Source organism: Schistocerca serialis, chromosome 10, assembly GCF_023864345.2.
Source record: "Schistocerca serialis cubense isolate TAMUIC-IGC-003099 chromosome 10, iqSchSeri2.2, whole genome shotgun sequence".
Taxonomy (NCBI): domain Eukaryota; kingdom Metazoa; phylum Arthropoda; class Insecta; order Orthoptera; family Acrididae; genus Schistocerca; species Schistocerca serialis.
Window position 1 is genome coordinate 227,062,903 of NC_064647.1, and position 26,651 is coordinate 227,089,553.

Genomic DNA, 26,651 nt, shown 5'->3' on the forward strand with positions numbered 1-26,651 from the left:
TCGTACCAGCTGAACAGAATACAACACAGCATGGAGCTTACGAGAGAGAGAGAGAGAGAGAGAGAGAGAGAGAGAGAGAGAGAGAGAGAATATGAACGAACCACGTATTGCCCGGGAGGGGGAGAGCGACAACGAGCGAATGCGCTGTATGTGCGATATGGGCGACATCTTCCGTGGGCACGAAGAGTTTGTTGACCCAATTCGTTTGAACTCGGCACTACCAGATTACTGTTTTTGTCAGATGGAGCCGACTGTCCGTTCGGAACACGATAGAGTAGTACCGTAGGAAGACCAGTGCAGTTCTCACTCGTTTCACGTAGTTTTTGTGGTGGGATATATCACACGTAATGTGACCATTCATACGCACTCGATTCGTATAATGCGTAGTATAAGAGATAAAGTATCGGATCTTTGCAAGTGAAAGCATACTTACCTGGCACAGGGGATACCGTGATCATAAAGGCGGTTCCTCCAGGACGAGGCTCTTCCATTGCACTTCGGTTGGGCTGACCCCTGCGATTACCCCTAATGTGGGTAACTCGGGTGCATAATTTTTGGTAGTCGGGACTGCGTTCGCGCAGACCCGGTCTAATCATAATCGAAACTTCATTTGCGGTAGTTGTTATTTCTTCGCGTGTCTTTAAATTTCAGACATATGTTATGAAACCACATTTTCCTTCATTTTTTAATTCAATTTGGACTTTGTTTGTGATAACGATGCATTCATTTCACGTATTTACAAATTCCTTTAGGCGTTTGTTAACGTTATGTATTTCCTCAAGCTGGGTCGATGCCATTTTGAGTGATCTGTGTTTTAAGGGGGTAGATACAGTTACTGCATTGCAAATGAGGAGTGTTTTGTTGTCTCCCTCCCTCCCCCAGGATACAAGAGAATACTATGATGTGTTTATTTATTTTATTTTATTTTTTTAGAGGTATAGATGCTATGGCAACAATGTAAACAGATATTTCAGTTAAAATATAGGTTGATAAAGTCCCAATTATCGATGAAAATTTAACAATGCAAATGTGCATGTTATCACGGTTTTCGGTATAGAACAATAAGTATTTAATATCTTGCATTTATTTTAATTTAGAATTTAGGTATATTACACAGCTATACCCCCCCCCCCCCCATGAACCACGGACCTTGCCGTTGGTGCGGAGGCTTGCGTGCCTCAGCGATAGAGATAGCCGTTCCGTAGGTGCAACCACAACGGAGGGGTATCTGTTGAGAGGCCAGACAAACGTGTGGTTCCTGAAGAGGGGCAGCAGCCTTTTCAATAGTTGTAAGGGCAACAGTCTGGATGATTGACTGATCTGGCCTTGTAACAATAACCAAAACGGCCTTGCTGTGCTGTTACTGCGAACGGCTGAAAGCAAGGGGAAACTACAGCCGTAATTTTTCCCGAGGGCATGCAGCTTTACTGTATGATTAAATGATGATGGCGTCCTCTTGGGTAAAATATTCCGGAGGTAAAATAGTCCCCCATTCGGATCTCCGGGCGGGGACTACTCAAGAGGATGTCGTTATCAGGAGAAAGAAAACTGGCGTTTTACGGATCGGAGCGTGGAATGTCAGATCCCTTAATCGGGCAGGTAGGTTAGAAAATTTAAAAAGGGAAATGGATAGGTTGAAGTTAGATATAGTGGGAATTAGTGAAGTTCGGTGGCAGGAGGAACAAGACTTTTGGTCAGGTTACTACAGGGTTATAAACACAAAATCAAATAGGGGTAATGCAGGAGTAGGTTTAATAATGAATAGGAAAATAGGAATGCGGGTAAGCTGCTATAAACAGCATAGTGAACGCATTATTGTGGCCAAGATAGATACGAAGCCCACACCTACTACAGTAGTACAAGTTTGTATGACAACTGGCTCTGCAGATGACGAAGAAATTGAAGAAATTTTATTATGAAATAAAAGAAATTATTCAGATAGTGAAGGGAGACGAAAATTTAATAGTCATGGGTGACTGGAATTCGAGTGTAGGAAAAGGGAGAGAAGGAAACATAGTAGGTGAATATGCATTGGGGCTAAGAAATGAAAGAGGAAGCCGCCTGGTAGAATTTTGCACAGAGCACAACATAATAATATCTAACACTTGGTTTAAGAATCATGAAAGAAGGTTGTATACATGGAAGAACCCTGGAGATACTAAAAGGTATCAGATAGATTATATAATGGTAAGACAGAGATTTAGGAACCAGGTTTTAAATTGTAAGACATTTCCAGGGGCAGATGTGGACTTTGACCACAATCTATTGGTTATGACCTGTAGATTAAAACTGAAGAAACTGCAAAAAGGTAGGAATTTAAGGAGATGGGACCTGGATAAACTGAAAGAACCAGAGGTTCTACAGAGTTTCAGGTAGAGCATAAGGGAACAATTGACAGGAATGGGGGAAAGAAATACAGTAGAAGAAGAATGGGTAGCTTTGAGGGATGAAGTAGCGAAGGCAGCAGAGGATCAAGTAGGTAAAAAGACGAGGGCTAGTAGAAATCCTTGGGTAACAGAAGACATATAGAATTTAATTGATGAAAGGAGAAAATATAAAAATGCAGTAAATGAAGCAGGCAAAAAGGAATACAAACGTCTCAAAAATGGGATCGACAGGAAGTGGAAAATGGCTAAGCAGGGATGGCAAGAGGACAAATGTAAGGATGTAGAGGCCTATCTCACTAAGGGTAAGATAGATACTGCCTACAGGAAAATTAAAGAGACCTTTGGAGATAAGAGAACGACTTGTATGAATATCAAGAGCTCAGATGGAAACCAAGTTCTAAGCAAAGAAGGGAAAGCAGAACGGTGGAAGGAGTATATAGAGGGTCTATACAAGGGCAATGTACTTGAGGACAATATTATGGAAATGGAAGAGGATGTAGATGAAGATGAAAGGGGAGATATGATACTGCGTGAAGAGTTTGACAGAACATTGAAAGACCTGAGTCGAAACAAGGCCCCCGGAGTGGACAACATTCCAGACGGCCTTGGGAGAGCCAGACCTGACAAAACTCTACCATCTGGTGAGCAAGATGTATGAGACAGGCGGAATACCCTCAGACTTGAAGAAGAATATAATAATTCCAATCCCAAAGAAAGCAGGTGTTGACAGATGTGAAAATTACCGAACTATCAGTTTAATAAGTCACAGCTGCAAAATACTAACATGAATTCTTTACAGACGAATGGAAAAACTAGTAGAAGCCAACCTCGGGGAAGATCAGTTTGGATTCCGTAGAAACACTGGAACAGGTGAGGCAATACTGTCCTTACGACTTATCTTAGAAGAAAGATTAAGGAAAGGCAAATCTACGTTTCTAGCATTTGTAGACTTAGAGAAAGCTTTTGACAATGTTGAGTGGAATACTCTCTTTCAAATTCTAAAGGTGGCAGGGGTAAAATACAGGGAGTGAAAGGCTATTTACAATTTGTACAGAAACCAGATGGCAGTTATAAGAGTCGAGGGACATGAAAGGGAAGCAGTGGTTGGGAAGGGAGTAAGACAGGGTTGTAGCCTCTCCCCGATGTTGTTCAATCTGTATATTGAGCAAGCAGTAAAGGAAACAAAAGAAAAATTCGGAGTAGGTATTAAAATTCATGGAGAAGAAATAAAAACTTTGAGGTTCACCGATGACATTGTAATTCTGTCAGAGATAGCAAAGGACTTGGAAGAGCAGTTGAATGGAATGGACAGTGTCTTGAAAGGAGGATATAAGATGAACATCAACGAAAGCAAAACAAGGATAATGGAATGTAGTCGAATTAAGTCGGGTGATGCTGAGGGAATTAGATTAGGAAATGAGGTACTTAAAGTAGTAAAGGAGTTTTGCTATTTGGGGAGCAAAATAACTGATGATGGTCGAAGTAGAGAGGATATAAAATGTAGGCTGGCAATGGCAAGGAAAGCATTTCTGAAGAAGAGAAATTTGTTAACAACCAGTATTGATTTTCGTGTCAGGAAGTCATTTCTGAAAGTATTCGTATGGAGTGTAGCCATGTATGGAAGTGAAACATGGGCGATAAATAGTTTGGACAAGAAGAGAATAGAAGCTTTCGAAATGTGGTGCTACAGAAGAATGCTGAAGATTATATGGGTGCTTCACATAACTAATGAGGAAGTATTGAATAGGATTGGGGAGAAGAGAAGTTTGTGGCACAACTTGACCAGAAGAAGGGATCGGTTGGTAGGACATGTTCTGATGCATCAAGGGATCACCAATTTAGTATTGGAGGGCAGCGTGGAGGGTAAAAATCGCAGAGGGAGACCAAGAGATGAATACACTAAGCAGATTCAGAAGGATGTAGGTTGCAGTAGGCACTGGGAGATGAAAAAGCTTGCACAGGATAGAGTAGCATGGAGAGCTGCATCAAACCAGTCTCAGGACTGAAGACCACAGCAACAACAACACAGTTATAACATTATCTAGAATCATCAAAGTTGTCATTGTGTAAATGTTTTTATTAAAAAGTAATATATAAATAGCTTTTCGTTCAAAATATACAACCATGAAAAAATCATAAATCATTCATTTTTCTTCGCATCATGGTATAGTGAGTGTTCACTGAAAATTAGAAGATAATATGAGCATTACATGAACGGAGAAAATCTACTTTGAATTTGAAAATCTTTTTACTGTACCTTAATATAAGTTTTTTTTTAACTAAAACTTCCCAGATGAATAAAACACTTATTGCTCCTCTTCTTTCCTAGCTTCATTTTGTAACTGAGCCTCTTCCTTGCTTTTCTTAATTCCTTCGTGGACCTTTTTGCCTTTTTTTTGGAACTGCTTATTCTCTGCATGTCTTCATTCCTAAAATATATTATCATGTTGTGGCCCACAGGTACTTCCAGTCTCTCAAAAACCTTTAATCTGCCATCCATACCATCATTGAAAGTAACCACAGCATCGTAAGTCCCAAATTGTCCTATTCTCCTTCCATAAAAGCCAGTCTTTGGACAAACTTTCCAAATTTTTGAGTGGAATGGCTCATTGGGATTATGAGTGAATCCACCCACATACCTTTTTAACAATTTTGGATTACAAAGATCCTGAAAGATGGCCTTAATTGCTTCCATTACTGCAACTGGAAGGTTGTTTTAATGCTTATACATTTTCAAATATTTTCATTTAAAGAATCTGGCATGAACACCAGCTGTCAGCTCCTTTTGGGCAAAGTGAGTGCATTGGATTGTCATCTTTAGAAGATTTGTGAAACCAAACAGCCCATACAGCCTGTTTCATATTTTCAACAGATGAGCTATTAGCTCTGATTCATTGCCATAATAGCTGGTTAATATTGCTATGGCACTATCAGTCAAGTGGCCTTTGCCTGCAATTTTCCATCTGACAGTTTTGTTGCTTTACAGTCTGCCTTCAACTTTCTTAATCTTGTACCCATTCTCTTCTGTATGTGACCAACACCTTCATACTTTACCACAGGAGTATCTGGACCATATGGTTGCATTTCAGAAATTGATTTAAAAGTTTTCGCATCACCATCTCCAATGAATTTACAATATTTTACACTATGCTTTTTTTCAGGTCCCATGAAAATTGATTTCATCCCTTCTGCTTCCATACTGCCAGATGTTCCTCAATGATTAATGCTGCATTTACCTTCATGCTTCTCCATCCATTCAGCATATTCTACAGTGTTCTTTTTATTTTTCAAAAACTGATAAGATTTACAACTCAGAGACAGTACCTCTGTGTCAAGAACTTTACCACATTTTACCCCGATAACTGTCGACACTCCATGTTGTGATGTGTGTCCCCTTGTTAGCCATGAACCGTCACAACTAACAGCAGTTTCACTACTCTTCTCCAAAGCTTTTTCTTCATCAGCAGTTTGTGACATTGACCCTTCTGCTACAGACACAAGACAGCCCACAAGTCTGTCAAGAATCAGGTTGTATGTTGTTTGTTTTATTGGAGGAGGAAAGTCCATCATTCCACAAAACAAGCTGATTCCTGACAAACCTTGTCCTAAGCACCTCATAGTGTAAACAATTTGTTGATTGCATACGCTCTTTTCTTCTGTCCAATGATGGCACCGTTTCGGAATGCACCAGTGTTTCTCCATTTACCGCACATTATTGAGACTTTGCAGCCTAAACCTAAAAAAGCGGCATTTAGTTTCACTTGTTGACAACACACAATGTAGGCATCTCTCTATTTCTTTAAACATTAGATCAATATTAAAAATTGCATTTCCAATCTTCTCTGGAGATTACGAAGGCCTACAGTTGCTTTTCACTTTCTTCTTAGGAGCACTTGCTGTGTTACTGTGATTACCAGGGTTACTGTATGTATTTCCATGAAAGTACACACATTTTGTTTTCCTATTTGACAGTGAAAAAGAATTATGTCAGAAATCACTCTGTAGAAAATACTTGATATCGATCCACACATACAATAATGCAAAACAAAAACAGTCGACTATAATTCCTTCGGCCCAAACCAAAGTTAAATATCACTTAACAAGTATGAGAAATTTAGAGTGCCATTCTATGTCACAGAAGTATGAGAAAGTTGTGTCGAAGATAAAATTAGAAGTAACAAAAGTCAGTTACCAACAAACAGCTGAGGTGGGCATGGAATTACCAAATGTCACCCACACATCTCTATACATATTAATCAATAACTCTGCAGCCATTCAACGTATTTTGATGGAATTTTCACATATGTAAAGGTTGTTGTTGTTGTTGTGGTCTTCAGTCCTGAGACTGGTTTGATGCAGCTCTCCATGCTACTCTATCCTGTGCAAGCTTTTTCATCTCCCAGTACCTACTGCAACCTACATCCTTCTGAATCTGCTTAGTGTATTCATCTCTTGGTCTCCCTCTACGATTTTTACCCTCCACGCTGCCCTCCAATACTAAATTGGTGATCCCTTGATGCATCAGAACATGTCCTACCAACCGATCCCTTCTTCTGGTCAAGTTGTGCCACAAACTTCTCTTCTCCCCAATCCTATTCAATACTTCCTCATTAGTTATGTGATCTACCCATCTAATCTTTAGCATTCTTCTGTAGCACCACATTTCGAAAGCTTCTATTCTCTTCTTGTCCAAACTATTTATCGTCCATGTTTCACTTCCATACATGGCTACACTCCATACGAATACTTTCAGAAATGACTTCCTGACACTTAAATCAATACTGGATGTTAACAAATTTCTCTTCTTCAGAAACGCTTTCCTTGCCATTGCCAGCCTACATTTTATATCCTCTCTACTTCGACCATCATCAGTTATTTTGCTCCCCAAATAGCAAAACTCCTTTACTACTTTAAGTGCCTCATTTCCTAATCTAATTCCCTCAGCATCACCCGACTTAATACGACTACATTCCATTATCCTTGTTTTGCTTTTGTTGATGTTCATCTTATATCCTCCTTTCAAGACACTGTCCATTCCATTCAACTGCTCTTCCAAGTCCTTTGCTGTCTCTGACAGAATTACAATGTCATCGGCGAACCTCAAAGTTTTTATTTCTTCTCCATGAATTTTAATACCTACTCCGAATTTTTCTTTTGTTTCCTTTACTGCTTGCTCAATATACAGATTGAACAACATCGGGGAGAGGCTACAACCCTGTCTTACTCCCTTCCCAACCACTGCTTCCCTTTCATGCCCCTCGACTCTTATAACTGCCATCTGGTTTCTGTACAAATTGTAAATAGCCTTTCGCTCCCTGTATTTTACCCCTGCCACCTTTAGAATTTGAAAGAGAGTATTCCAGTCAACATTGTCAAAAGCTTTCTCTTAAGTCTACAAATGCTAGAAACGTAGGTTTGCCTTTCCTTAATCTTTCTTCTAAGATAAGTCGTAAGGTCAGTATTGCCTCACGTGTTCCAGTGTTTCTACGGAATCCAAACTGATCTTCCCCGAGGTTGGCTTCTACTAGTTTTTCCATTCGTCTGTAAAGAATTCGTGTTAGTATTTTGCAGCTGTGACTTATTAAGCTGATAGTTCGGTAATTTTCACATCTGTCAACACCTGCTTTCTTAGGGATTGGAATTATTATATTCTTCTTGAAGTCTGAGGGTATTCCGCCTGTTTCATACATCTTGCTCACCAGATGGTAGAGTTTTGTCAGGACTGGCTCTCCCACGGCTGTCAGTTGTTCCAATGGAATATGTAAAGGTAAAGACATGAATATTATGGGCCTATTTTTGAAAATTGTGATTTTTTGGCCATGATTAATGTATCTACCCCCTTAAATGTTCTTGAGCCAGCATTTCTTACGCCCCAAGATTTCTGGTCCTAGTAGGATACTGCTGTGTGTGAAGGAGCTACAACACATTGTCAGTTAGAAAACGACATTAAAGACGCATCCAGCTCCAGTGTTCGCTTTGATTTCTCTTGAATGGCAATCTTTCTCATTCTTCACATGCCTCTAAATGGAGAAGCTGGTTAGTATCAGTGAAGGTACATTTTCATTAAAAAAGTATTTCTCAGTGTAAAAAAGTTTCTTGCTGTTGACTCATTCAGCAATTGTACACTTGGTAAAATATAAGTAAATTATTTGAGCCTAGAGCAGGCGAAAGAGGCAGACGACGAAAGTTCGAATACGAATGGGAGCAGTTTCGCTATTGTGATTTCTTTGTTGATTGGTGTTGTCAGATAGGACCCACCTAACGTGCCAGACCTGGTCGTTCTTTGCTCAACTTCTGTTTGAATTTGTTTTATAATGGAACACAATAGGGCCTAGTTCAGTGTCCATTTGTCTGAGGAATCTTTCGACAACTACACTGTAGGAATCCCCAAAATACAGCATGCAATACGTTTCCACCTAATGCAGCTGCCTTAGATTTCTTCTGATGTACTCTGTTTTGGACGTTGTTGTTTTTTTTGCTAAAAGTAAGAAATGTAACGATAGGTAAATGTTTGTGTCACAAATTTGCGTATAAAGTCACGAGTTGTGTGCATAAACATTGCTTCGAAATGTTCTGCTACTTTCCTTTTCGGCAAAAGCCAGTCAATATTCATGACCTACAGGAATTTCCCCCGTTCAGTTTTTTTCCGAGAAGAATGCAGTGCATTCGCCCAGCTGAACTGCCTATGATGTCAGCATCCTTGCTTTCTCTGATCTTCCATAATTATTCAGTGAACTTCCCACAGTCTGGGGCATGCCTAACTTCTCATTGCGTGTGTGCATGTTTTAATTCATCAGTTCGAAGATAAATATAGTCTTCAGTGCAATACCAGAAACCACACGAATGTATTCCAGTTTGTTTTCATCTGTTCAGCTGTCGAACCCTTCAAATTCACATAAATAAAAAATAATAATTCTTGCGTGTTTGCCTAGCAACAACTCATTGTTACTACTTATGGCGTGATACCAAAATAATTGTACTTCGCATGTATATATTCGAAACGTTAGACGCAGTCGTTACAAGACTCGTGCCTTCCCCAGCACTGACGTGATCATTAGGTTCCCACCCTTTCACACACAGATCTCTAAACCTACACTCGCACATTCCTAGTGACAAAATTGAGCCTCTCCCTGGGCCAAAATAACGGCAAGGAAAATTACCTAAGTATAAAATTTTCCATCGCATTACCTCACACTGCCTGGCAGTATCATCAGATAAGTATAAGAGTGCACTAGAAACATAGCTTCAGTGTAATGCAGTGCAAATTTGTGTGAAATTAATAATTAAAAATATTTTGCATATGCAATAAATTCGTTTTCAATTGTTATGTAAATAGATTTGTTGTGTTAATGTAATTATGGTACAGATATGTGTGATTACGTTACAAAACATAACTAGACTGCATACTTAAACTAGGATAATTGTATGAAAATGCTGATGGGTCAATAAATATTCTATTCTAATTGAGCTGCAATTTATTATTGAAGTTGAAAATCAACAGTCTTCTAAAAATCAGTTAATGTCTATAAAACATAAAATTCATCTTAATTATCAGTTATTATTTCCAGTGCTTCTGGAGCAGGTGGGTACAATACCTTTAATACAGCCTTAGCTCTCTGTCAATGAAATGTTATAAGTCTTGAACACTGTTTATCTTCTTTTCATTTACCATCACAGGAAGAAAATCATCAGGGTGAAATTATTGGAGTGTTTGTAAGTCAGATACACATAAAAGTCTGAAAGGAATTTAGCATTGTGTTAAGCTCCTGAAGCAAGAGATGTTCAGTCTGGTTTGTACTGTAGTTGTTCATATCCCTGAATTTAGAATGGATCATTTAGACAAAGGGGTCTGGCAAAAGAACTTGCTCATTAATCCACTCCAGTCTGTGATTATCTCAGCATCAAAGCATACACTGAGTGGTGATTGGCATAAAATGATTGCCTGGAGGTATGGCTTAGCTGTAGGGATAATGGTTTGCGTCTTTCAAGCCGATTTCACTATGCCAGAATTTCTATCACAATTGGAAAAAGTGTTCCACATACTGGGAAGAGAAGAGGTATAGTGATATTCTTTATATGTGAGAGGTATAAGCAAAAAGCAGCAATGCAATGGCCTTATTCTTGTTTTGCACACGTACAGCATCAGAAAGAAATAAATCAACTGGTAACATTCAGCTTTGGTACTGGAAAATTTTTGGCATAATTGAATTCTGTGACAATAGGCCTCTCACTATCTTGAGCTTTCTCTAAAATTTTCGTTTCAGAGTATTGGTGAAACTTTTTCTTGTGAAGTAAATATTCAACACTGTAGCTATCAGTAGGAATACTTGCAAGTTTTGTTTCACATCATGTACAGTAGTCACCTACATCACTTTTATGGTTTCGGATTGAGACTGGACATTTCTACTTAAACAATTTTAAGTACGTGCTATATTTCACAGTGTGGTAAGAGGTTTCCCTGACTGACCCTTAAAATTCCTCAGTGTCTCATAAAGTGTTTTAACATATAAATCTGGATAGCAAAAATACTAGTAGTTAGATTTAATTTGCCAGTAACCATTTTTTGTGAAGTATACACAGCAAGTGATTAATCACCAGTTCCCAAACATTTTGACTTAACTTAGATGACCTGTTAGTATGAGTACCTCTTCTCTCCACAAAAGATTTATTTAGAACAATTTTCTCCTGACTACTGTGCACTCTCATAATACTGGACCTAAGTAATGTTAATAAAAATTTCTGACAAACTTCGACTTCTGTCCCTTGCAGACATAACCCACAAGCCCAGGTATGTCAGAATCCTTGCAGCATTTAGAGCAATAGTTTTTGATTCATTAGCTGTCATAAATTAGCTAGCATTGTATCTTGAATTTTTTTAGGCTCATTTAACCAAAAATTATAGAATAACTCTTCTTGGTAATTTTCATTTAAATGCTCTCGCATGTATCGTAACAATCCTTCTGCCAACAGCCCTGCATGCATTCTGACATTTTAGCTCGTATTGCATCATTTGAAGCAGTAACATATTGTTTGCCCTTATATAGCAAAGCATTAAATTTAAAATTAAAAGCTACTGTAGATTACACAACGTCGTTACGCAGCAATAATCAACTCAAAGACTTAATTGATTGAAACAGAAATTGCTGACATTACAGATGAAAGTATGGCAGATGAATTAAACAAATGAGTGTAAAAAAATACACGTATGCCCATGTGCCATTTTTGCAGCCACAACCTCAACTGCAGATTGTCTACCATAACTCTGAGAAGTTGTATTTGACACGTTCTGCTTCACAGCTGTTTTTTGGCAAGGAAATCTATCATGAGAAGGTTGCTTGAAATATGGGGCCAAATATCACAAAGACACCAGCAGAAAACAAATTTAGTACAGTAACAGAAAACAACTTTGGTAAACAAACAAAACATCATCAACCTTTTACACCTCCTGAATGTTTGTATATAAATAAATCTGCAATACGTTATTTTAACTTTTCAATATATGGAAATTTCTGAAGGGGTTATCTTTGTAATTGACATTACCGAATTAGAATACACTCCTTCAGCAACTTTTGCCATTGGCGTTTAATTGTGATCAGTAAAAAGCTGACACAGTAGAAGCTAGAGTTTATAAAGCACACATGCTGACAGAGGACCCGAAAACAAACGTTTCAAATTGTTTTGTTAAGTCACGTCGCACACCATACCACCATTACATCACAAGTCAAAGAAGACGAATGGAATGGGACGCTTCCATTGACCCAAAACGAGTTGTTTCAGTTTCATTTCTTCTCCTATTTTCATTCTGGGTACCCATGTGATTTTTCAATGTGAATGTGTAAACCACTTGTGACAATTACTGCTAGCAGTTTCACTCTAAGTAATTCAACTTTTAAAACTGTTAATCTCTTCCTGAAACAAAATTAAATCAATCTGTCAGTAATATTTACCAGCAGAAAGACTGCATAGAGCTTGTAGCTAGTTAAGTAATGAGTCTTAGCTCGTGTTGTGATCTCCCCAAACAATTTCTTTAATTTTCTGTTCTAACAAAATACATCGAGAACAGTTTTGTCTGCAAGAGGTGTACAAAAGGTCATAAAATGTTGTAGCTCATCAAAAATGAAGCTTCATTTGGAGTGATCTTGTCTTCAGAATCAGTGTGTGCAGCTGAGAAAAATTTATGATTTCACACTTCATTGGATCACTGTTTATGTTTTTCCTCTTTCTCACATTGTGTAGTGTAGGCATGCTACTTTACTACTCAAAATTCTCTTGCAGAAATAAACCCATTAATGAAAGGCAGTGGCTCAGTGGCTAAAAGATGTGACAATCAAACCTTTGTGATACCTGCCCCACAGACAATGTATGTTCTAATTAATAACTTAAGGTAGGGAGGACTTATGCCTTTACCATTTTATAGTTTTGTTTTTGCGGAAACACATTTCAGCACGTTAAGTGCTGTCTTCGGTGGGATTTTATGTCTTTTTCTTTCTGAAAAACTATGACATGTTAACCTCTTGTGTTGGTTACAAGAATTTTTGACTCGAAATTATTTAAATTTGCAAAGGAGCAATTATTGTGTGTCTTCTTTTATTTTTATTTTTTTAGCATTAATTTACATAAGGTACACAGTTAAGACAAATGTCACCGAGCTGAGGCTTGAACTTATATGTTATTCACTTACACAATGCTTAAAGGATGCTAAATATTGAACTGTTAGTTGTATATGCTGGTAGCTTTATATGTCCCATGTATTCTACAGATTGACATTTGCAAAATATTGTGCTCTTGCTTCTCGTGTTTGTGACATCTTAAAACACCTACTCCATTTGCTGTTGTTAATTCCTGCTCTTACACATGGATTTGTTATAATTAATCAGTAAAGCAACGGGTTATGCAGCCGCAACATGTGCTGTGATTCAGCCTCATGTTTACTGTTCGGTGGGGATGCGTAAGATCCACTATTTGAGTGACATCTACTGCCAGCACTCAGAGTTTGTTAGTCCAATTAGACTGAAGGTGGCACTCCCAGAATACTGTATCTGTCAAATGTAGGCAGACTGCATGTTCGAGTATGCAATAGCTCAATACCATGGGATGGCCAATTTCGTTCTCTTCCGCTTCAGGTAGTGTGTATGGTGGGACAGATCGCTTCGTATGATGCGCACAGTACGAAATAAAGTAGCAAGTTTTTCCAGCCAAAGGCATACTTATCTGGCACAGGGGATACCATGATCATGAAGGCGGTTCCTCCATGACGAGGGTCTTCCATTGCACTTCGGTTGGGCTGACACCTGCTATTACCCCTAATGTGGGTAACTCGGGTGTATAATTTTTGGTAGTCGGGACTGCATTCTAGCAGACCCGATGTAACTATAATGCAGATACAGTACACATTACACATACGTTCCAAATTCACGAAAGCGGTCAGTAATGTTACAATATGTTTTCCACTAAATTTTATTAGAATTTTTCTTAATGTTAGAGGAGAAGCAGGCACAATTTTCTTATCAAAACACAGCAATTGTTGCTTTTGAACCTATTTTATTGGAAAAACAGTTGAATTTGCAGCCGTTTGTGGTGTTATATGCATTCGTTTTTGTACTTTCATCACGGGTTTTGGATCCTGACAGTCAGCTGTGTAATTCTGACACAGTTTAATTTCATAGGATTGTACGTAGTTGATATCGGTACTTGTGAGCACACATTTTCAATAGCTTTAATTCATTAAAAATTTTACGATCCCAGCCAGGGTCGTGTTTCTGTTGGGGGTTGAGAGGAGAGCAAGTATGAGTGATCCTGCAAAACTATGGGGTGTTAACCTTCACACGGTATCACCTCTGGAAGAAACATGTATGTGGTCTTCTTTTTGCCCCAAAGTGATTCTAGCAACTATATGGCGATAAAATGTAGAATATTTCCACAAAAATAATGACTTATTGTGAGACCCATGCACGTTGTAATTACAAACCAATTGCTGCATGCTGTAATTAAGTTGCAAACTTGTAAAAAAATTATCAGTGGAAATGTTCCTAGCACTGATCAACTAGATTAAATATCACAAGTTTCCCTTCATTTATTTACCTTGAGGCAGCAGATTTCTCTGTATACAGTTGTGGTTATATGAGATAGTTGGTCTCACAATCTACAGCAGTGCACCACACTTTTATTATGTACTGTCCAGGTTTTGGAGGAATGTGCACATTGAATGGGCACCGTCGCCTGGAAGTACACAGGCACCCATCAACTGTAATATAAGGCCCAGGGATATAAGAGAAAGTGCATGCCTCAATATTTCAAACACAATCTGTAGATATTCAGCTTTTGATCCAGAAACTGCTTTTCTTTCTTCCCGTGTAAGTTTTCATCAAACCAGAGGCGCATCAGGATATCACGAAACCTTGAAAAATCGTAGTGGGTCGAAAAATGGGTAAGCTATACTCACATGGTCAAAATTCGCCCAAGGGTTTTCCATGTGTCTTGTTTAAACCAACTATTATTAATAGACCAAAGAATGCCTGTAGCTCTGTTGAGTCAAGTTCAGTCCAGCATTCAAGATACGGATGTAGAACTTTGCTGTCACTGCTTGAGTATTTGGTATGCATTACTATTACACCCTCCGTGTGACTGGTGATAAGATACCTCTATCTTCACTTGTCTGTATTTTTGGTCTAAGGTGACTTGGAAAATGTGCGGTTGCACCTATTATACTCACAGAAGCCTGCTTGCACACATCAGGTGGGACTACGTCATATGTTATCTGTCTGTGTCTAGACAGAAGAGTAGGTACATTATCTTCCTGAATTCATATTCATTTATATCCACCATATCTAAGACGTGTATATCTTCCTGTCACATCAGCATCAGTTGCATACCCACTTCCAAAAATTGCTTCATTATCACTATCACTAGCTGCTAAAACCAGCTCAAGCCTGTAGTCCCTTTCAAATTGTATATCATGATCCTTTGTGAATATAGTATAATACCACACCATTGTTTGTTTTTTTATTTGGTCCTGTTGATTACATATTGTACAACCAGTGTACAAGTAATATAGGACAAGTTAATTGATACATACAGTAGTACATGAACATTTATGCATCACATTGCACAGACATTTATTTATTTACCAAGAACAGTTTAGATGACTGTTTAAAATAGCAGAATAAGTGATAGTGCATATTTTTATGCTACTGACATATATAAACAGGTAAATTTGCTACATGGTCATGGTTTGGATTAAATACAAATTTTGACTGCATTCCTTAAGAAGGGGTTGAATGCTCAAGAGTGTGGGATACATGGGAGTTCACATTTTCTCGTAATGACATAGATAAATTTACATTTTATCACCACAATTTCAGTTGAACTAAAAGTAAAAGCATCACGCTTTATCTTTAAGGGAGTGCTTTTCTTAGGTACTTTCCCCCACTCTTATACTTTATAACTCTTAAGTATTCATTCATTTTATAGAAAGTTTGTTTGATGAGGAGTAATTTTAGTTTCCTTTTGAAAACCTGTACATCGTTTATTTCCTTTTTTATATTCATAGGGAACTTATTGAAGACCTTTGTACCTGACTCGTTAACTCCCCTGTGTACTTTAGTGAGAGTTGCAGAGCCTTGGTGGAAGTTTTTCACCTGTCTTGTGTCATGGATCTGGATGTAACAATTTTTCTGAAACAATTCCCTGTTGTTGGCTACAAATAGCATCAGTGCGTATATATATATACTGACCTGTGATGGTAATTATCCTGAGAGACTTGAAGAGACCTCTACAAGATGCCCCATTTGGCACCCCACATATTAGTCGCACTTGAAACGTCTCAGTTTTTTGCTCGCCGTGCAATCCAAGTGCCTTCTGAACTTCCTCTCTCACTATCTGACGAAGAACACTTGTGAAATCAGCTGCTGCCTCCATCACAGACATCGATACGACATTTGGACACCGTTCAAACTTCTTGCGTGTAATTCTGTTTTGATGCATTGTCTCGGTATACTGGGAGCATTTTATGAAGTCGTCTGCTGTCGAAACGTCCTTCAGGAGTAGGGCTTGATACATGTCCTCAGCAACACCCTTCATGAGATGTGCAACCTTATCCTCCTCCTTCATTCAGCTCCAAGACGTCTTGAATGTAGGATGCTGTAGTTCCTCCTGGACGCTGTGCCCTGCACTTTAATTTCCTTCAGTCTTGCATTTCTGTCGTTGTGTGTCACCGAAATACTTGCGCAGTTCCGCCTGGAATATTTCCCAGTTTGTGAACTTCTCCTTGTTGTTCTCATATCATTGCTTGGCAGCACCCTCCAAGTAGAAAAATACGTTAGCCAAACACACGGTATCATCCCATTTGATAAATTTGGCTCTACGCTCGTATACTTTCAGCCACTTGTTTGCATCTTGGCCCTCGTCACCAGAGAACCCGGAAGGATGTCTCATGTTGTGGCACACAGTTGCTGTCATCGTAACGTCCTCTTCTTCTGTCTCCGGTAGATTGCGATCCGTTGAATATGGCTCGGGTTTCTCGCCACGTAAACGGCGGCACTGTCGTTGCCTGATGGGAGCCGCTGTGTCGTCGATAATGTGCGCTACGCTGTCACCAGTTCCAATAGCCAGCGTCTCCACCAGAATGTTGTGACGTAGAAGAAAGTGTCATTAGATGAATGACTTCACTTAACGAAGGTTTGTTCAGCACTTGCTCATACAAGAACGCGGAGCGAACTGCCTCCGGCCAGAACACATACAGTATATATACAGCTACAGAACATTCCAGTACAATGAGTCTTGACATTTGTGGACGCTTCTAGAATGTACTCGAACCGAATATAGAAATTAAAATGGTACGGTCCATGTGAGTTCTGAACTCACGACCCTGTATGATAACCACTACACCACACTACTACTCAGCTTCCTCTGCGACAATATTAATGGTTAATATTACATGGTTCCAACACGCCTGCAGATCTTACGCAACGTAGAAAGTGCTAAATATCGTAAGCAATGCTCCGTAAAACACACACACACACACACACACACACACACACACACACACACCGCGGACCTTCACAGAGCAATACTGGTGAACACCTCCATTACAGCAGAACTAACTGGCATTGTCAACTGCAAATAACTAGCAACTAACCGGCAACGGAGTCATATTGCACACTAAACGCAAACAACTCCAACCAAACCTGTTACACCGTGCTATCAATTTTTGGCCAATCGATCACTCGTGTTTAGGTACGGACGTTGCAGCTGGCACAAGAGACTCCCAGGTGCCCAGCCCAGCAGTACCCCTTCTCAATAGCACTGTCACTCTTCAGGTTGATGACCTAAACTATGACAACGGTACACGAAATTCACAACCACCTCAACCTTGCAAGAACTGTAGCCGGTAGCAAAAAACCGCTACTGCTCTTACTCCCGCCCAGTCTCTCGCAGAGTTTTTTTTTCTCTTGGCGCTTGCCTTGGTACTTTTTCACTTTTTTCCACCTTTGCCCTTAAAACCGCTACCCTTCGTTCGCTCTCTGACCACTTCTATCTCCTCAATGTGCCGTATTAGTGGGTAATCCTGTCCATACGTACAGACATTACAGCCCCACATACCGCGGACTCCTCGGTTGTAACTAACCAAACGGAGGTGACGGTAGAACTTTGGTGATGGGACACCACGTCGATATGGGTGTGGAGGGGATCCTCAAGTAAGCCGCCGCTGTGACAGGCAGGAATGCGGCTTGCGAAGTCCCTACCACGGGCTGAAGGCTGTGGTTTTGCAGCAGTAGACACCCAGAGTTGGCGGCAGCTTGTAGACACTTAACTGAATTCACCAAAACATCCTCAGTTTAATTGAACTGGTCTTCCATCGGTATCCTTAATGTAGGTGGAAAGGCCTAATTCTGGGAATGAGCTTGAGGGCGGACGTTTTATAGCAAGCCCCCCCCCCCCCCCGCCCCAATCCAGCCTATCCCTCCTCACCCAGATCTATCTCTCCACACACGCACACACACACACACACACACACACACACACACACACACACACACACACACGTACGTGTGCGCTCTCGGCTGCTGTAGTGCTTACGTCAAGGTTTCAGAGCGTTCCTTTATGCGAAGGCATTCATATGAAATCTCTAAGTGGAGGTAAGACGTTTAGCCTCCTTACAATAGTACGTTCTCTGTGTTTCACACTGATCTCAAAGGGCTCAATCACTGACACCGTTGCAAATTCGGCACCGCGCACCAGTTAGCTGTCCCCGTTGGGTCCTAAACAAAACTTTATTCTTTTGAAGTTCTCCCGAAGAATGCCAGTGCCTTTGAGTAATCAACGGCCATTTTAATATTAGTGCACCCGCCTAATCCGCAATTCGGTGTGCGTTCTGCTTGGCATCCACTCCTAGTCGCATCGGGAAAAATCTGTCGAGCTTAAAATACACTAGTCGCACGAAAGACATGAAAACATCTTAATGTCACGCGTTCCGCATATTATACAAACCATACATTTATAGTGAGTTTAAAATTAGTTGCGACTTTTGACGTTTGGCTGACAGGGGAGGGACAGGATGCCGTTGCCCAGGTAACACCAATGGCGAGCCGGTTTTCCATACCTTGCCGCCAGCGGATCGGCTGGTAACGCGCCCCTGTTGCCAGACCATGAATAAACAGCACGCATTAAATGCATCCACGTTCGCCAGCTCTCGCCGTAACGCCGTATTTTCTGGCATTGAAGTGTTCTATGGCAGTCAGGTATTGTGAACAAGTGTTTTGTGTTGGTGTTGCATTATAACCCTTGGACGCCTAAGGGGGGGGGGGGGGGGGGGGTGGTTCGTTGATCCCACCATTTTTTTATGTCCTCTGCTTTTGCCCAAGTAACTTTCATACTACGTATTCCCTTTGAATTATTGTTTGTTGGCTATTTTGTGAAACGTTAGTGTCAATATATTTTATAGAAAATTCCTGCTTTGAAAGAAAAAATAAATAAACTTATTATGGGTCTAGCAACCCCCCCCCCCTCCCTTAGGCTTCCATGCTATAGAAAATTTATCTTAGTAGGATTTCGTATTTCTCATCTCTACAACAATGCAAGTTAGTTTCTTGTTGGTTGGTATTCTTGATATTCGCAACAATCGGTTTACTTTCAGAGGAAGTGATTGTTGATGTCAGCTGTTATTTATCTTGTAAACTTGCAGTGACTTAGTGCAGTTCCATACTGTTCACACCCAGATTTAGAAATGACTAAAAGAATACGTGTCTCGTCTTTAGAAAGCGTTCTGAATGAAATTTTAGATGATTCTGACTCGGGGAGTGAAAGTGCATATGGGATGGTGTTATGGAGTATGATTCAGATCGGGAAAGTGATGTGGATGTTAGAGAAGATGAAGATAGCGCAGCTTCAGGCAGTGACCATCAGGATGTTATTGTGGCCAAGTCTGAAAGAAGGTACGTAACTACACAGCCTAGAATTCTCGGAGATCTGTTGCTAATATAGTAAGAGAGCAGGCAGGAGTAACTCCAGCTGGTGTTTGCCATTCACCTGGAGAAGCCTTGAAATTACTTCTTACGCCTGACATCATGGATGTTATAGTAAAACATTCAAATGAAGAGGCAGTTCAGGCGAATTGTTACTTTGACTAATGAGAAAGAATTGTATGCCTTTATAGGAATCCTGAAACTTATGGGGGCAAATAAGGACAATTCTGTCAGTGTACACGATCTTTGGTCAGAGCTAATGGGTCGGCCAGTTTACAAGGGTATTATGGCAAGAGAACGTTTCAAGGAACTTATTGAAAACATAAGGTTTGATGACAGAAGTACCCGCCAGCTAAGAAGAGAAGCAAATAAGTTCACTGCAATCCGTGATGTTTTCAACAAAGTGAATGATAGGTTTCCACTACTGTATAAACCAGGGTCCACCTCACCATTGATGAGATGCTCAGCTTGTTTAGAGGGCGCTGCCCCTTCAAAGTATTTATGAAGGATAAACCGGGTAAGTATGGCATCCTTATACGCGTGATGTCCGATATAGTTGACAGATACGTCGTGAATATGGAACCCTATGCAGGTAATGTTCAGAGTTTGTCGAAACAAGAACGGGGTTCAGCAGCTGTCGTCAAACGTCTGGTAGAACCTGTGAAAAATACTGGTCGAAATATTACTACAGACCGATACTACACATCGGTGGATTTGGCGGAAGAGTTTTTAATACCTGTAGGCTCGCCGAACTCCCCCCCCCCCCCCCCCCTAGGCATGCACGTTAGAAAAAAAGGCTTGGGCTTCCTAGGGTTAATAACAACAGAGCAGTACCTCTGAATACGATATTTTCAATAAAAGTGTCTTTCTTGGGAAGATAACGTCCTGCTGAACACATTCCTCAGAATTCGACATTAGTAATGGACAAGCATTACCACTCTGTTGTGATGCATAAAGCTGCGACAGTGCAGTGAAGGAAAGCGGATATTTTGCGGGTATAAAGAAATGTTCTATGAGATAAAGGTGAACCTAGCATGGATAAGGCGATTGTAATGAACTTGTAGCGCCGTACAGGCCAAACCTTCACGCTACCCGGGTCGGGCGGGTAGAGGGAATAGTTTAATCATGCTTCCTCCGCATCATGCTCATTTAAATTCGACAGAGTGTATGGGCGTAGGTGAAAAGTAATTTCGAACAAAAAAACAAGAAATTTACGGTCAGTGAGGTTGAAATGCTGACCAAAGAAGACACTGAAAATGTTGCACGACAGGACTGGTCTTGGCATGTCAATCACACCAAGAAGACCGTGTAGGAGACATTGTTTATTTATTTATTTATTTATTTATTTATCTCTTGTTCCGGTGATCCATGTTGTGACAGTATCACAGGATATGGAACGTGTCAATTTTACAAGCTTTTGGCCAGAATTTATGGTAATACATAAAACAAAACAAAAACAGTAAACAGTAACTTAGGTCCCACTACAAAAAAATACATTTTAGATATAGATAGAGATTACAAAACAAAAAACAGTGAACAGTAACTTAGGTCCCACTACAAAAATACATTTTAGAGAGAGATAAAGATTACAAAATAATAAGTGTTACAAAGAAATAAATATTGCAAAATATATGTTCACAATAAAAATATTCGGTATTACAAACACAAATTTGGGCATTTCACAATACAAGAGATGTTAAACACTGTAGTTCAGGAACTCTTCTAATGTATAAAATGATCCTTGCAATAGGAACTGCCTTAAGGTTTTTTTGAACAGGAGATCATCATCTATCAAACACTTAATTCTTGAAGGGAGGGCATTAAAAATCTTACAGCCACTGAAATGGACTCCTTTCTGCACCATACTTAGATTTGGCTGTTCATAGTGGATATCATGTTTCCTTCTAGTATTGTGACTGTGATCTGCACTATTCAGCTTAAAGATGGATTTTTCTTTCCTTATGAAGCACATCAATGAGAATATATATTGCGCAGTGGATGTAAGTATTTCAAGCTTCTTAAAAAGATTCCTGCATGTGGCTCTAGGATTGACTCCACACATGATCCTTATGGCTCTTTTTTGTACACACAGTACTTTTTTAGCCAGTGGCTGATTTCCCCAAAATATAATTCCAAATGCCATAATTGCATGAAAGTAACCATAATATGCTGACTTCATGGTTTCCATATTTCTATAAGAAGAAACAATGCGCAATGCATATGTTGCTGAACTTAGTCTTTTGCACAGATCCACGATGTGGCTGGACCAATTCAGTTTGCTATCAATATGCAAGCCTAGGTATTTTGAGGAATCTACCCTGTTCATTGTCTGCTCACCTACCTTTACAAATATTTCCTCATCTTTGGATGTTTTGTGGAACTGAATGTAGTTTGTTTTACAGTAATTTAAAATAAGACCATTAATGTTGAACCAGTTCACCGTTTCATTTAAAATCTTATTTGCCGTTACCTCAAGCTTATCTTCCGAATTATCAATAAGTAGTGTAGTGTCATCCGCGAAAATGGTGAATCTACAATATTCCGTAGAGAGAGGAAGATCATTTATAAATATAATAAAAAGTAGGGGGCCCAGAACTGAGCCCTGCGGCACTCCACATGAGATGGTACCCCATTCTGAAGATATAGGGACACCAACTTGACTATCTACTACAACTTTTTGTTTTCTGTTTGACAGATATGAGTCGAGCCATTTCCCTGCTGCACCACTTATACCGAGATGTGCAGCTTTTTGTAAAAGAATTTGGTGATTTACACAGTCAAATGCTTTTGTTAGGTCACAAAATATGCCAATCACTTTCAGTTTTTTGTTGATAGATTCCAAGAGTTTGCCAGTAAATGCAAATATTGCATCTTCTGTTGACAAACCTTTCTGAAACCCAAATTGACTTTTGCTGAAGCTATTGTGTTCACTGAGATGCTTAACTATCCTGGCATGCATTAGTTTCTCTAAAACTTTCGAAAAGCTTGTCAGTAGTGATATTGGCCTATAGTTAGCAGTATCCGTCTTATCCCCCTTCTTATACAGCGGTTTTACAACTGCATACTTAAGCCTCTCAGGAACTATTCCTTGCTTAAGTGATGCATCAAAAATGTGGCAAAGGACTTTACTTACATGGCTGGAGCAGTATTTTAATAATTTGTTAGAAATGTTGTCAATTCCAGCAGAGTTTTTACTTTTCAGGGATTTAATAACTCTTTCAATTTCTTGAACAGTGACTGTTTTTACCTTCATGTGTTGCACTAAACCAGGTACTCTAGCTTTCAAAAGATTGATGGCTTGCTTCATGGACCCTTGTAAACCTATTTTTTCTGTTACTGTTAAAAAATTGTAGTTGAATGTGTCTGCAACTGTTTTTGGATCGCTAACAAGATTACCCTCACTTTTGATTTGGATATTTTCACTACAAACTGCATTTTTCCCGGTTTCCTTCTTTACAAATTTCCAGATAGTTTTTACTTTATTGCTTGAGTTGTCAATTTCTGCCTTCAAGCACATGTTCTTTGCTGCCTGAATTGTCTTATTCAGAACTTTACTGTAGATTTTATAGTGTGTAATCCTACTGTTATCATTTGAACTCCTGGCTGCAGCATATAGTTCTCTTCTTGTTTTACAAGAGATTTTGATGCCTTTAGTAATCCAAGGCTTGTTTCCAGATTTGCACAGGTTTTCTCTCACTGATTTTTTAGGAAATGCTTCTTCAAAAAGGCTTTAACTTCATTGATAAATATATTAAATTTTGAATTAACACCAACTGTAGCATATACAGGAGACCAGTCCACAAGCCGTAATTGCTGATTAAAGGTTTCAGTGGTGTGTCTGTTTATAATCCTAAATGTTTTCCAAATGAAATTTTCTTTTCTTCGTACATTTATTTGGTTTAGAGTGAGGAATTGCCCTTCATGATCAGAGAGACCATTTATAATATTTTTCATGGTTAAATTATTGCAAATATCCTTATCTACAAATACATTATCTATTAAAGTGCTAGAGCTGGCAGTTACTCTAGTTGGAGTGTTCACAAGTGGTACTAAATTGTAACAGTACATTAAATGTTCAAAATCTGTCTTGTTTCTATTTTCTGTTAAAAGGTCCACATTGAAGTCACCCATAACAATGATAGATTTAGTTTTCCTACATAGGTGGACCAGAAGTGATTCAGTTTGTCTTAGAAATACATTTAGATTTCCAGCAGGTGCCCTGTAAACAGCCAGAACAATAACAGTTGCACTATCTGCTGTTAACTCAATGCCACACACCTCAAAATGTTGTTCATCACAGTATTTGCTTAAATCTAGGGATTTATACACTATATTATTTTTTATAAATATTGCAACACCACCTTTTTCCATAACAGATCTACAGTAATGAGTAGCTAAACTAAAGTTCTCAATCTGTATCATGTGGATCCCATTCTTAACGTGATGTTCTGAGAAACACAGTATATCAGGCTCACTTTCACACTCGTCTTTTAAATTTATTAGCAACTGGTCTATTTTATTCTTGAGGCTACATATATTTTGGTGGAATAAAGACAAAGTTTGATTTTTCCTCACCTCTGCATTTGCGTGATGTTTGCTAGGAATGGCTTTTTTCAGTACATTAGTTGATAGTATTGCTTGGGGTGTGGAAAACTCATATTGAACACACGAGAGAGATGCTTCACGCAACTTTGAATCCTCATCTCTCGTGTTACTCACCATAAAAAACGCTGAGTTTGTTTTCTGTTGCGTGTAGGACGGGCAATAGTTACCGCTGAATATGTTGTTTTAGCTGTTGGTTCCGCCACTGACGATTCTGCTGCTTTTGAGGATGCTTCTTCTTCTTTTGCTGAGACTGGTCCCATACCGGTACATGGAATTTTTCTGTTCGCTCTCTCTCTGTTCGCAATGATTTCTTTTATCATTTTACATACAACGTTTTTTCCTTCATAATTTAGATGCATTCCGTGTTTGGTATGCTGGCATCTGTCCAATTTGCCTATATCAAGGACGCTACATTTTCCAAACAAAGAACACATCTGTTTTATTTTAATGTTAGTTTTACGAATTTCTTTATTTACACACGAGTGATACATTAGATCATATCTGTGTGGTAATGTTGCAACTATCGTATTTTTTTGTTTACTGCGTTCCAGGAATTTCTTTAGTTCAGTGAGACAGTTATTTGCTTCGTTTTTCGCAACATCATTTGCGCCCGCTATACACACGACATAGTCATTTTTTCCCGACATTTTGTCTTGTAAATCAACACCAATAATGTTTTTTGCTGTTGCTCCTGGCTTCACAAAACCTGTTGCGTCGTATTTCGTCTTTTCTTTGAATAGTCTCGTCATTTTTCTGCCGTGACTGTCCGTTAAAAATAATACATTACTTTCGTCTTTGCACTGTTGTACGTTTTGATCGATAGTGTCTTTCTCATTACTTCGTGCAATAGATGCCCCATTATTATGTACAATAGAGGGCATGCTCAATATCGCACCTTTATTGTTTGTGTTAATGCTGAACTCAGAGCCTGTATCACCATTCTGATTACAAAGTTTGTTCAAAAGTTCATGTTCCCTTACCGATGTTAGGCCTAAATCCGCCTCTTCACTCACGGAAAGAACTTGAAATTTGTTTTTAACAGCCCACTGCTTCGTGTTTTTACTCCCTGGTGATGCTTTCGTATTCACACCTCTGTTTTTATATGGTATATTTGTCCACTCATTAGAGTTTTTTTGCGGAAGAGAACTGGCCGTTTGTTTGACTAATGACTCACTTATTTCTTTTCGAAGTTCTGACATCTCACTACTCAATACACTGACGATTTGCTGAAGGCTAGAAATACACTCATTTAACTTAATAATTTCGTCCTTACAATTCACACACACTGTACTTTTACCGATATTATTTTCGTTTTTCGCAGGAACACTACTCACTTGTACACACAACATCTCCGCCATCTTTACCATGAAAGACTGTGACTAGTTTTGACGAACACGTAATATATGTTGTTGCCTCGTTAAAACCTGCTTCTTTTGCCAAAACACAGAAGAGTTCAGACATATTCATCTTACTAGGTTCGAATGCAGTTGAAACTGCGACAGAATCATGGAATAGTGTATTGTTAAACTAACAACTGAGTGCTAGTCAGGTGAATAATTATGAAACAGCCCATTTTTAGTACAAAAATAAGCTTGTACTTTCTTCACTTATTTTGTCACGAAACCCACAGCTGTTCTCGTGTCACCAGCTGTCGACGGCACTCGGTAATTACATTGTTTCATTGAAGAAATCGTATAAAACAATTTCAAACATCTCATTACCTTACAGATGAATCAGTGTTAACGATATTACTTTAAGCGTGTAGGCGAAAAAAGTTTGGAAAATATTTGAAATTACGTTTAAAGTTTGTTAGAAGTCGCTACATGCCCCGTCTGTGGTACGCATTTCAGTATTTGTGATGCCGTATATCGTGAACTGTAATATAATTTTGTAGGTAAATTTAGTGGTGTATGCGGATACTGCCTGTAAAATGTGTTGCGAATAGAGTTAGTAGTAAAGACGTAATAAATTAAAACTTCATGCCCAATTCTTAAGTTTAACTGCAAGAACAGCCAAAATGTAGTAAGCGATATACTGCTTTCCTTCCATCATTTTGTGGGGTGTGTCAGGGAGAAAAGTTACATAACAGTGTGAAATTATGTTCAAAGTTCTGTGGAAGTCACGAAGTATTATCATCCTCCAATAGTGGATGATATAGTTGGGGTAATTGGTGCGTAGCGAGCTTCGCTGCCCTAAG

The 26,651-nt window shown here is 39.2% G+C and overlaps 2 non-coding genes across 2 annotated transcripts; both read left to right on the forward strand.

Moving 5' to 3' along the window:
* Positions 1-425: 425 nt before the first annotated feature.
* Positions 426-588, forward strand: LOC126425414 (U1 spliceosomal RNA). Its single transcript, XR_007576284.1, has one exon. It is a non-coding gene; the product is annotated as a U1 spliceosomal RNA (small nuclear RNA).
* A 13,002-nt stretch (positions 589-13,590) lies between these two features.
* Positions 13,591-13,753, forward strand: LOC126425423 (U1 spliceosomal RNA). Its single transcript, XR_007576292.1, has one exon. It is a non-coding gene; the product is annotated as a U1 spliceosomal RNA (small nuclear RNA).
* Positions 13,754-26,651: the final 12,898 nt, after the last annotated feature.